Source organism: Trichechus manatus, unplaced genomic scaffold, assembly GCF_000243295.1.
Source record: "Trichechus manatus latirostris isolate Lorelei unplaced genomic scaffold, TriManLat1.0 scaffold00003, whole genome shotgun sequence".
Taxonomy (NCBI): domain Eukaryota; kingdom Metazoa; phylum Chordata; class Mammalia; order Sirenia; family Trichechidae; genus Trichechus; species Trichechus manatus.
This window is the reverse complement of record NW_004443939.1, coordinates 16,304,552-16,314,687: the sequence shown is the minus strand read 5'-3', so window position 1 is coordinate 16,314,687 and position 10,136 is coordinate 16,304,552. Positions and strand designations below refer to the sequence as shown.

The 10,136-nt window shown below is 39.8% G+C and overlaps 1 pseudogene; it reads right to left on the bottom strand.

Annotated features, from left to right (window-relative positions):
- Positions 1-9,919, bottom strand: part of LOC101353525 (reticulophagy regulator 1 pseudogene) — a 113,271-nt pseudogene extending 103,352 nt beyond the window's left edge.
- Positions 9,920-10,136: the final 217 nt, after the last annotated feature.

Genomic DNA, 10,136 nt, shown 5'->3' with positions numbered 1-10,136 from the left:
TATATTATATACAAATATACATTTACCATGTGTTTTAAAGTGTGCATACACACACACACACTTATAGCCACCCACCTAAAGCATTATTTTCAACAAAACAAGTAACAAGGTAACAAAGGGTAGGATTTTTAAATATCTTAAGCATAGTTATAAATATGCCCAGGCCTGCAAATCTGAAGATAATTCAACTAGAATTTTTTAATGTTGAAGATATAGTTGACATATAAAAGGGACTCTATTTTCCCGTGGAAAAGATAGTTGACTATTCTAAGCTGAGACCTGTCATAATTGGAGTGGCCTTACTACATAGCATACTTAGCTCTTGGCAACAAGTGCAGCTGAGGAGAAGGAAGAAGCTAGAATTAAAGGAGACAGGGCCTGGCTCTGTGAGACTGACTCTGGTTGGTGTGCAAGCCCTGGCATGGTTCGGGCAGACCTCAGTACTCTGTCCCTGCGGAACAAGGAGGAAGGAAGAATTTCAGATCTAGCTTGTGAGACACTGTGGGTGGCGTGCAATTAATACAATCCGGTGGATGGTAGTGTTCTGAGGGTGATGCCATGAATCTCACAGTCTTGGACAAGAAATTAAGGGGCACTAAGGAGAGGAGAATTATCAGCTGATAAAAGCTGGGCAGATTTCTAACCAGTTCAGGTTCTAGGAAACATCATTGTTTTATCAGGCAGCTAGAACCATAGGCAAATAAACCACAGGAAATACCTTGTAGCTCTGGAAATATAAGAGTTATGTGGTGTATGAAGTGGGGAGGAGAACATACTGTGATTCAGAAGCTACCTGGGCTCAACCAAGAGCTTACCTGGAACAGTAGAAACTGGGTCCATTGGCTGCACGATCTAATCCAAAACCCATCGTATGATAGCTGTTGTTGTTAGTTGCCGTTGAGTCTGCTCCAACTCACGGTGACTGAGTGTAAAACAGAATGGAACATTGCCTGGTCCTGTACCATCTTCATGATCATTGGTATGTTTGAGTCATTGTTGCAGTTATTATATACTACCTTCCAATCCAGGGGCTCCTCTTCCAGCGCTATATAGGACAACATGCTGTTATGACCCGTAAGGTTTTCACTGGCTGATTGCAGAAGTAGATCATCAGGCCTTTCTTCCTAGTCTGACTAGTATGGACTATCCACTGAAACCTGTCCACCATAGGTGACCCTGCTGGTATTTGAAATACTAGTGGCATAGCTTCCAGTATCATAGCAACATACAAGCCCCACAGTATGACAAACTGACAGATGGGTGGTGGATGATGGAGATAGACCTTCTTATATGGCCTCTGATTTCACCATAATTGGTTCAGGGAGAGAGGTAGGCACGAGCCTGCAGTGTCTGAGAGGGGCTGGGAAAGCCAGGGACTGCTCGAAATTAGGTTGACCTGAGACTGCAGCCTGTTACTGACTTACCAGGCAGTGTTAAAGAGTAGAAATAAGAGGCAGAGAATGAATAGCCTTTGTTCTCCTTGCAAAATTAAAGGGATGTCCTTAGAAGCTGATATTTCAAAATTATTTATCAGAGATTTCTCAATTTGAAATAACAAAATCTCTGTTTGATTGTCCAACTCATTCTTCCCTGAAACCAATAACTACCTGAAGAAAGAATTACTGAATGGATGTAGGAAACAAGCCACTTCAGATTAAAGAACAAAGGCAAAGGCAACCTCTGTTTCTGTGATGTTTTTCACATAGCTGAACGTCCCCAAATGCTTCACAAAGCATTTAATTACATGCTAGCAGCAGAGGAAATGCTGGTACTGCTGTGTGCCAGCTCCAGCCCACCTAGAACGGGAATGTCAAGTGAGCTCACTAAGTGTAAGGGATTTGCAGAAAGCTCACTCACGGTCTCTTCGCTTGGAAAGCGTAAGCACTGAGCACTCACACATTTTCTGGAGGGTGCAGTGGCCTATCCACACTGCTTCCACTAGGCAGTCATAAAGACAGGATGTAGTCAAGATGCGGCCATAAAAGTGGGTGGTATTTGCAATTCTGATACTTGAGCCAAACTCTTAAGAGGCAATTATAAACAGGGCTAAAACACAGCTCCACCACCCGTCTGTCAGTTTGTCATACGGTGGTGGCTTGTGTGTTGCTATGATGCTGGAAGCTATGCCACCGGCATTTCAAACATCTGCAGGTTCACCCATGGTGGACAAGTTTCAGTGGAGTTTCCAGACTAAGACAGACTAGGAAGAAAGGCCTGGTGGTCTACTTCTGTTAATTAGCCAATGATAACCTTGTAGATCACAACAGAATATTGTCAGACTCGCTTGATATGGACACATCCATCACTAGAGGAAAACATCAAGTTTGGTGAAGTAGAGGACAAACAAAGGCAAGGGAGAGCCTCGGTGAAATGGATTGGCACAATAGCTGCAACAATGAACTTGAACATGCTGGCAATTGTGCGGATGATGCAGGACTGGGCAACATTTCCTTCTGTTGTACATAAGGTTGACATGAGTTGGAGTCATCTTGATGGCAGCTAACAACAACAACCAACAACAAAAAACAGCTGGAGTCCTGTTCATCCTCCAAAGATCTGAGAGCCAGGGAGCATCTGAGCAAGGAAGGCAGGGAAGCCTTTGAGAATTCCAGCTGGAGAGAGGCAGAAATGGCAAGGCCCAGGGTATAAAATGGGCCGGGCTCATTTTAGATTTTTTTTCTTAAAGCTTGGCCTGTATTTCAGCACACCCTTTCTCTTTAGATCTGTAGGTAACAAAGAACTCCCACAAGCCCTTTCTCATCTGGCCCTTAATACAGGGATGGCATGACTGACCAGACCCTGAAATAGTTCAGCTGTGAACTACAGTCATTAAAATCTCTGCTTAAGAATGGCTGAGGACTATCAAGATAGAGTAAGAATCAGAAAGGAAAGAGAGAAAATGCTAACTGTATGTAGGGAAAGAGGCAGAAGGAAGTGAGAAGCCATAGTGTGAGTGATCATTTAACCTCTTCCTGATTATTAACTTAGTCATTCATTCATTTCCACCCCCACCCCCCACAAATATTTGTTGAGTGCTTACTATGTGATAGCTGCTGGAGATACAGAGACAAATAAGATTCAGTCCTTGCCCTCAAATTTCTCACATGTTGGTTGGCAAGACAGGTACGCAAGCAAATGAGAGCAATGAACTGCTACAAGTGCTATGGATGAAAACAGGCAGAGTTTAAAGTGGATCTCAAAAAAGGCAAGTGGTTAGTTCTACTGGTCAGAGTAGGTTGTTGGGTGCCATTGAGTCGTTTTTGACTCATAGCAACCCCATGCAACAGAAAGAACCACTCCATAGGGTCTTCCAGGTTGCAGTCTTTATGGAAGCAGATAACCAGGTCTTTCTCCCACAGTGCCACTGGGTGAGTTTGAACCACCAACTTTTGGTTAGTAGTCAAGTGCTTAATTGTTTTTACCACCTGGGTTTGGTCAGGGTATGGTGGGATAAAAAAAATGGGGTCTGTAGAGGAAGGAGATACTGGTTGCGTAAGGCCAAGGACAACTCTGGCTAGGGATAACTCTGGTTATGTAGAGAGGTTTAGGGACAGCTCAAGTCCAGTGGACAGCATAAGTCAAAGTTTGGAAGCCTGAAACACTAAGGCCCATTTGGTGAAGTGCTTATATTTTAGTATTAAAAGGTCATGAATAAATGTATGGAGGTAGCAAAGGAAGAAGCTATAGATTAAGCAAGGACTTTGTGAGGAAGAGTATGGCATACCACCGAAATGAGTTCAGGTTTTATTTTGTAGAAAAGGGCACCCACTGAAAGATTTTAAGCAATGATAAGATTATTTATTTGTTTTCAGTAGACATGTTCTGAGTGCCAGCTGTGTGCCAGGCACTGGGGATGAATAAAGAGCAGCCCTTGATCCCAAGGAGTATACAGTTTAGTAAGGGGAGATGCTTTGCAAATAAACAAGTGCAGTCAAGTATTGCTAGTGCTATAGTAGCATCATGTTTTTTGCTAATCCAAGGATAACAAGGAGCCCTGGTGGCGCACTGGTTAAGAGCTCGGCTGCTAACCAAAAGGTTGGCAGTTTGAATCCACCAGCCGCTCCTTGGAAACCCTATGGGGCAGTTCTACTCTGTTGTATAGGGTCGCTATAAGGGTAACAAAAGGGATGAGTGTGTGATTGGTCAATTTAACCTATTGGAAGTAAGAGGTTTAAGAAATACAAGCTAAAAGAAGTAGCTGTGGAGACGATTTTTGAAAAATCAGTAAGAGCCCATGAGGTGAAGGAGTAGGAAACGGTCTCACTCTGGCAGCAGTATGGAGAACAGGTTACAGTTTAGGTCAATGAATCAGTTAAGATATCATTGCAATTGCTCATTCAAGGCAGGTCAAGAGGCTAAACAAAACAATAGCATGGGAGTGGAGAGGAGTGGTCAGGTGTCAAACAGTTAAGCTTGTAGACATGATCTGGGCATGAGGAAAGAGGTGTTTCCTAAGCTGACACTGTGGCTTCTGGCCTGGGTAACTGAGTGACTGATGAGGGTGCCAATGTAATTTTTTGCAGCCAGGTAAAGGTAACTGTATTTCTCCACACCATTCCAGACTATTGTGGTATTATTAATAAAAAATAAACAAAAATTAGCACTTAAGAATTTGCTGTTTTAAAAAAAAAGTTCTTTCAGAGATGCATCTCATTGATCTTCACAACATCCAAGTATTTAACACAGAGCTTGGCAATCAGCAATCACTTATTGAATGAATGGAAAAATGAATGAATGAACAAATGTACAATGATGTTAGGTAGGGATTGAGTATTGTGCCTATAATTTAAAGCTTGCATATTGTGAATATATTTGAATCTTGAATATTGTGCCTGTAATTTGAATCCAAATCTAATTCAAAGTCTAGTGCTTATTGCACTGAACTGCAATGGTCAGTTTCTAGACAGAAGACAAAATAAAGAGACCAAGCCATAGCATTAGACTCAGGATTGAATCTATTTTACCACTTGCCACTCTTGGCCTCTACTTATAAAATGGTCATGTCTTTTTCATGAGGCCATTTTATATTTAAATTAATTGAGATGTTGAAAACTCACAACACATAGGCAATATTGAACACAAGTTAATGGAATCTGCTCTGATCCTCTGTTGCCCTACTTTATATCAATTCTTTTCTTTTTTCATTGTTACCAGTTTCTGAGATGGCTGCTAAAAATTATTGCTAGAGACAATGTGGAAAGGCTCCCAAGAAGACTCTCCCATCTCATACTCCCTCTTGAAAACTACCACCTCTTCCATTTGGTTGATTGCTGAAAATATCATCAAAGTGTTATCCTTTGAGTGTGGCAGTACCAACTCCCTTGCTGGTCACCCTGAGTCAAGAAGAACAACAAGTTTACATTTCTGAAACATCAGTAGAACTAGCACTTGAACAAAACTCAGAGACCCCCAGACAGGAAGGCAGTGAACCATGGAGTCAGGCCAAAATGTCAGGAACCTGAACTAAGGAGCAAGGTCAAGTTTGGGCCATTGGAGAAGAAGACAGAAGTTAGGTCAAAGGAAAGTCTGAAACTTCAATATTAGTCTATAATGATGTTGCAGACCACCTCAGCCAATTTGTTCATCTCCAATTTTCAGTTTCTTTTTTGTAGATATTATTAGCCTTCAATACTTAATGAAGGTGTAAGCTGTAGGTATCCTTCCCCAACACCAGGCATTATGTTTCAATGAAAAAAAATCTCAGACTGAATTCTGCAACATAAACAGTTTTTCACTAGCAGGCAGACATGATGATGGTCATACAACATGTGTGGTAAGCTAAAGGAAGTCCCAGGTCTCTATCATTTTAGGTGCTCTTACAGAACCTGTGAAAGATTCACTCCAGACAGTAATGACAAAATTCTAGCAGCAAGATTCTACCCTTCTTGGTGTAATCTTGTGAAATAAAAATCATCAGAAAAATGGCCTAACAAAGGGCTAGTTATGAATCCCAAACTTTAGTCACTATTCTGTATGATACAGCAATTGAGCTTCATAGACTCTTGTTCAGGCAAAGTTGGGGGAACCTGTTTGATATTTCTAGCCAATCCACACATCTCCAGTGCTATTCATTTCACCAGTGAAAAAACATTTCTAGCATTCATTACTCCTGTTAACAAAGCCTCTGGTGAGGACTGGAGACAAATATAGTGAAAAGATTCTAGCATCCACCTGGAGAGTGGGCTTTTGGATAGAATATTTCAAATACTAATTAATGCAGTGTATATTCCTGATTTAAAAAATAAATAAAACAACAAAAACAGTTGCTGTCGAGTTTATTCTGACTCATGGCAACCCCATGTGTTACAGAGTAAAACTATGCTCCAAAGGGTTTTTAAGGCTATGATCTTTAGGAAGCAGCTCTCCAGGCCTCTCTTCCAAGGCACCTCTGGGTGGGTTCAAACTGCCAACCTTTTGTTTAGTAGTCTAGCACTTAACCATTTGCACCACCCAGCATTTCTTATTCCTGTCTTGGGTACTTCTAATGGTAACTAAGTCTCCTTAAGATACGGATTAAAGTAACATTAAAAACGACTGGTAGAATAACTTTGGGCAAGTTACTTCGATTCTCTGAGTTTCAATGAATTTCATCACTGCAACTTACAGGGTTTAATAAAATGTTCTAGGTTAAGAATGCTTTGTAAACTCTAAAATTCCATATAGGTAGTAAGATTAAGATACTATTTTTGTCATGTCAGTCATTATTAGCATCATCAATATCACCTCAAATAGACTCAACTGACTTTCAAGTTCAAGATATTGATCAAAATAAAAGCATAACTGGTCATCTATGAGGACTCTCTTGAGCAGCAGTGTCCCATAAAAATATAATTTGAGACATACATGTAACTTTTAATTTCCTAGCAGCCACATTTAAAATGTAAGAATAAACAAGTGAAATTAATTTTATGTATGTTTTATTTCACCTAGCATATTCAAATTATCATCATTTCAACATGTAATCACTGTAGAATTTTTAATAAGATTTTTAACTTCTCTTTTTTTCACAGTAAGTCTTCAAGATCTGGTGTGTATTTTACACTTACAGAGCACCTCAATTTGGATACTAAATTTTCCTGAGAAATACTTCATCTGTATTAAATTTCATAAATTTTAGAGAAAAAGTAGATTTACTCATCCAAGTTGTACACATAAAATTTTCCCATAACTGTGTTGGCAGTTTTTAATGTAAATTAATGATATATTAATTTATATATACTTACATATATATATGTATATAAGTATATATACATAAATTATATATAAATTAGCACTTGCTAATTTCAAGTGCTCAGGAGGCACATGTGACTAATGGATACCACATTGGGCAGCAATAGCTCTAGAGTATAATGTCTGCAAAGATTCAAGCTGGCTTGTGGTAGGTAAAATAATACAGCAGGGAGCGGAGACCAAATAAACACGGGTTCATTCAGGAGCACAAAACCAATCCATAATAAGAACAGTAATAATGATAATTCCTGGCCCTTTATTTTAAGAGGCACTTATTTGACATTAACAGTGTGCCAGGTGCTGGGGATTCCATGATGATTAAGATTGTCCCTTCCCTTGAGAAATTTAGTGGCCAACATGGAGTTAGATTAATAAACATTGTTACAACAAACTCTGAGCTAAATAGAATTAGCAGTGTTTTTTTGGACGAGGGCAACTGAGGCTCAGAAACGCTATGCCACAAACTAGAGATGAAACCTGTGGCTAGGACCCCAGTCTGCACCTGGCAAGAACACACCAGAATGGTAGATGTTTCAAGCCAGAGAACGTAGCACTCTGTAAAATCAAACACCTTGTTTTCTTTCAAAATGACTGAAGCCCCAGTCCTTTGGCCAGAATATCCACATTATTTTATTCTAATCTACAGGGAAAGGTAAAATAATTCTAGAGTTTAGTGGGGCCTTATTCTTCAGTAATTAGTCTTAGAATTCATCAGCAAAGCACAACTACTCCCCCTTTAATTCAGAGACAGGCCCTGAGGTTAAATATATCTTTATCTCTTTCTCTTCGTCATAACTTCTGGAAACTTCTTTTCCAAAGTAAGAGGGAAAGCCTAACCAATTTTGGAATGAGAAATCAATTTTCAGACTCAGAATCTGCCCAAGCAGAGTAAAAGTCCTTAAGGCTCTAGCAGAGAACTTCCTCAGGAAGATTTGCATCCTATGAGGGGTGTTCCACATAATGAGCCTTCTCAGTTCCATTGATTGCAACTTAATTTTCTCAAGAACTTGAAACTATCCTGCTCCATGCTCCCCCTATCAAGTGTATCTATTTGATATCTCTAGGCACATCTGCTCCACGGCTCATACTGTCTTAAATGTCTGATGGGAAGGCAGGTATATCAGAAAGGCAAGTGTGAGTGTCAGGATCTTCTTTCTCTGATAAGGAAAGTTTATCCCTGTAGTAGCCATGTACCTTTCCATTTGATTGCCTGACTGTGTTCTGCTTCACTGGCTTTGATTCTGAACCCTACACATAACTGAAATCATTATTTCCCTTGTCCTGCTGAAGTAGCAAAGAGTACTGTCTTAGTTATCTAGTGGTGCTATAACAGAAATACTACAAGTGGATGTCTTTAACAAAGAGAAATTTATTCTCTCACAGTCCAGTAGGCTACAAGTCCAAATTCAGGGTGTTACCTCCAGGGGAAGACTTCTTCCTCTCTGTCAGCTCTGGAGGAAGGTCCTTGTCATTAGTCTTCCCTTGGTCTGGGAGCATCTCAGGGCAGGAAACTCAGGTCCAAAGGACGCACTGTGCCCCAGGCGCTGCTTTCTTGGTGGTATGAGGTCCCTGCTCTCTGCTTGTTTCCTTTTCCTTTTATCTCTTGTAAGATATAAGGTGGTGCAGGCCACACCCCAGGGAAGCTCCCTTTACATTGGATCAAGGATGTGACTTTAGTAAGGATATTACAATCTCACCCTAATCCTCTTTAGCATAAAATTACAATCACAAAATGGAGGACAACCACACAATACTGGGAATCGTGACCCAGCCAAATTGATACACAATTTTTGGGGGGACAAAATTCAGTCCATGACAAGTATGAAAAAAAGTAGACCATTTTTCTAATTTTCTCTGTTTTGTATTAACTGCGCTTACCCATGCTGCTGTGCTGAAGCCTGCATTTTAAATATAAGACAATGTTATTTACTCATTGAGAAAATGTCAAGAATGTCACTTCTGGCAATATCTTCTTCTTCTTGAAAAAAATAGATACATAACTTAAGAAATCATGTTAAATTAAAAGGAATAGCTCAATTTATATTAAAGCTAAATTTTGTGTTTAAAAAAAAGAAATGTTTTCTTCTGAAATTCATTATCATGGATTGTATCAAATTTTTCTTTGAGCTGGGTGAGAAAAATAAAAAATGTAGATTCAGAAAGGGAAGAAGACTAGAAAAAGAGGAAATAAAGGAAAGAAGGAAAACCTGAGTACTTCTTCCTCTGTGTTCACATGTAGCTTACTCATACCTTTATCAAATCAGTCTCCTCATTACTTCAATCATGTTTGATTCTGGTACTGCACATACCTTTTAGTATCAATCCTGCCCTGTTCTATAAACTTTCATAACATAAAAGTGGGCTTCTAACATCTTCCCATAATGACTTCATTTTAAACTGCTTTTCCTGAATGAGACTGTACACCACACCTAACTTTTTCCATATCCTCTTTTATTTTTGGTGGAATAGGGATGGGTTATCCTGGCTATAGCTTTACCTCACCCTTTGAGTCTGATGCTTAGCACAAGGCTTATGACTTCAATCCAAGATTTCCTCTAGATTATGATTAAAATTGTCTTCTGGCTATATTGCTTCAGCTTCTCTTCATATCTTTCCCACTCTCTTATAGCTCTGGACTTACCCTCAGAGCCTGCTTGTCACTTAAACCTGCTTTGGGAGACTCTCCCATGGGTCCAGAGTGATTTCACATCTGTGTCCCCTACTAAAGGGCAGATAAAACTTTGGATATTGAAATATCCATGCTGTTGAACAAGTAGAGGATGGATGGGTGGATGGATGGATGGATTCATCAAAGATAGAAAATACAGAACAGAAAAAAGAACAAAGCAAAAGACAAGGTTAGTATAATGCAACAGGCTTTCTGTTACCTAGAATTCTATTAACTG